Source organism: Mauremys reevesii, linkage group 13 (assembly GCF_016161935.1).
Source record: "Mauremys reevesii isolate NIE-2019 linkage group 13, ASM1616193v1, whole genome shotgun sequence".
Lineage (NCBI taxonomy): Eukaryota > Metazoa > Chordata > Testudines > Geoemydidae > Mauremys > Mauremys reevesii.
Genome location: NC_052635.1, coordinates 5,750,721 through 5,754,070, shown reverse-complemented (window position 1 = coordinate 5,754,070; position 3,350 = coordinate 5,750,721). Strand labels below are relative to the sequence as shown.

Genomic DNA, 3,350 nt, shown 5'->3' with positions numbered 1-3,350 from the left:
GATCACTTGTTGATTACCTGTTCTGTTCTGTTTATTCCCTCTGGGGCACCTGGCATTGGCCACTGTCGGAAGACAGGATACTGGGCTAGATGGACCTTTGATCTGACCCAGTAGGGCCATCCTTATGTTCTTATTTTCTTATGTACCTGGAAGACATGAGAATATTTATGGAAAATGAGAAATAAATCTAAAAGCAGATATCAATTGGAACAATGGGAAACATTCTGGAGGAAGGCTAAAAAGACATCTATTTGTTCAATGTTTAAGGAAATTTGTTACCAAATACTTTATGAAAGGGATCTCACTCCAATGCTGGTAACCATTTCTAACATGGTCTCTTATTCTTGAATTCACTATAAATATTGTCTTTTTTGTTAATAAATTGTTTTTATTTTGAAATATAACTAATCCAATGCTGTGTTTCAGCTGAACTGTTTGGTAACTCCAGTTTAACTAGCAAACCGTTGAATATTGACTCTGTACAGGAGCAAACCACCTTTAATAGCTGCTGGACAGGGCAGAACTCGGGTTTTGGGGAAAATTTGGGATCGGGAGTGTGCTGGGGTCAACCTGCAAGTAGCAACCAAGGCTGGTGGAAGCCGCAATGTGGCTGGTGTGTTGCTGACGGGTTGCTGGGGTCAGAGATACGAGGCCAGTGCTGCATCTCTACACAGACACTCAGGGTGTAGCTCACATGCTGCTAGGCTGGTTGTGAGTGTCCCAGGTCGGGAGCTACAACAGCAAAGCATTGTGAGGCACACAGGGTATAGAGCAGGCGGTGACTCAAATGCTGCCTGGTCTGGATTGCACCCAAGAATCTGACAGACCCCCCCCATGAGAAACCTGGATTGTTAGAACCCCTGGACTCCCAGAAAATCCACATTCTTCCCAACCCTGAACCTCTGGGGCATATGCGGAATCTGTGGCCTGCGCGAGGTCGGCACCATCAGGGCCTCAGGCTGATAAATGGAGACAGTTGTTAACGGGGGACATTTTGAGAGTGTAGGTTGCTACTGTTCATGCCCAAACACCCGAAACTGGAGATAACCACTGGGGGAGGGCAGGCGTTTCACTGCAGCAGGGCACTCACCACTGGGGCTGAGGACACAGTCTGGAATTTGATAAACAAAGAAAATGTCCAAGCACGTGTATCAGTTAACATGGAGTTAGTATTCCTTTCATATCCATAATGTACTAACATTACATCATAACTATTATCATCATGTTTCCTCTTCAGGACTCTTTAGAGATTAATAAATGGAGAAGAAGAACCTCAGCAGCCCAGTGACAGAATTTGTCCTCTTGGGCCTCACCCAGAGTCCTGAGCTGCAGCAATTCCTTTATGTGGCTTTCTTCATAATCTACGTGAACACCTGGCTGGGAAACTTCATCATCATCACCACTGTGATCAGTGACCACAGGCTCCACACCCCCATGGACTTCCTGCTGGCCAACTTGGCTTTCCTGGACCTCAGCAACTCATCCGTCAATACTCCAAAATTGCTCTCAGGTCTCCACTCACAGAAAAACATCATCTCATTCAATGAGTGCATCCTCCAGATGTTTTTCATCCACTTCATGGCTGGCGCTATGGGGATATGCCTTGTGGGGAAGGCGATTTATCGGTATGTGGCCATCTATAAACCACTGCGGTTCTTGACTATCATGAACAGCGTGTGTGCATGGGGATAATGGTACTGGCATGGATGGGTGCATTGGGTCACTTTGCTGTTCAGATTGGACTGCTCCTCCAGTTACCCTTCTGTGGGCTGAAGATCCTGGACAATTTCTACTGTGATGTCCCACAGGTCATCAAACTGGCCTGCACTGACACTCAGTTGGCTGAACTGCAGATGATCTTCAACAGTGGAGCAGTGATTATAATAATATTCATCATTCTGCTTGTTTCTTACACCGCTGTCTTAGTCAAGATCAGGACACACATCACGGATGGGAAGCAGAAAGCTCTGTCCACTTGTGGAGCCCAGATTATTGTGGTATGGTTACAAGTCATACCCAGCACCTTCATCTACACTCGGCCCTTCAAGAAGTTCACCCTGAATAAGGTGTCTCAGTCATTCACACTGCAATCACCCCAATGCTGAACCCGATCTACACACTGAGAAACGCCGAGATGAAGGGCATCAGGAGGCTGATGAGCAGAATGCTGTGCTCAGGGAAGGAGATAGAGACGTAATTTATCTTTCAATGTGCATTTGTGTTAAAAACCTGATGTCAGTGACGTATCAGAGAGCAGTTGTATGTGACATGTGAAATGTGTGTGTGATCAAATGAGTTCAAATCTTGCCTACTCATGAGAATCTCACCTCACAAATGCATAATAGACTGAGGGCTTGTCTACACTTACCGGCAGATCGATGCTGCGGCGATCGATGCAGCAGTGGTCGATTTAGCGGGTCTACTGAAGACCAGCTAAATGGACCGCAGATCATTCTCCCATCGACTCTTGTACTCCACCAGAATGAGAAGAGTAAGGGGAGCATCTCCCTTTGAAATGTTGTAGTGTGGACCTGTGGTAAGTAGATCTAAGCTACGTCCTCTTGAGTTATGCTATCAATGTAACTCAAATTGTGTGGTTTACATCGACTTTCCCATGTAGTGTAGACAAGGCCAAGGGGTCAGAACCTTGGTAGAAAGAAATAAAGCAGTCAGTGACAATAAGACATAGCTCCATCTGGGTAAATGGGCCAGATCCCCAGCGGGAGGAAATGGGTGCATCTCACTCCATGACTTCCACCAGCTGGGGCTTTGACACTGAGAACTCCTGGTTGAAATTATTCTAAGAATGATTTCACCTAATGAGGAATCCATGAAAATCAATATCCGCTTTGCCAAAGTCTGTTGAATAAATTATATATCATAACGAATGTACTGATTTTGATGAAGAAATTTCTATCAAATGTTCCAACAGAGAATAAGATTTTTTTTTACTTTATTGCTAATTCTTTTATCATATATACACCACTTAGCTACATTTATGATGTGAAGTCTAATCAGAATTTTTTAATAAGATAAACAAACCTACCTTCAAAAAGAATTGATTTTTGTTTTGTCTATGTTACATTTCTATCTATAACTTCACAATTGAAGTTATCTTTGTTTCCTTCTTCTTCTAATCCTGATATAGAATGGGAGTAGAATAGGAAATATGTTTGATGGATTTTTCTTAAAATTATCCTTTTCATTCAAAATATACAAATTTTGATTTTTCCACATTTAGTCCTTTCTTTTCTAAGATAGACAGAACGTGAAATTTATGTAAAAGTAAAAAGCTTTTGGAAATTATACTATAAGAGAAAAACACAGTTCTTTACACAAATTTCAAAATA

At 42.8% G+C, this 3,350-nt stretch overlaps 1 pseudogene; it reads left to right on the top strand.

Annotated features, from left to right (window-relative positions):
* The first annotated feature begins 1,257 nt into the window (after positions 1-1,257).
* On the top strand, positions 1,258-2,197 carry LOC120380211 (annotated as a pseudogene).
* The last annotated feature ends 1,153 nt before the right edge of the window (positions 2,198-3,350 follow it).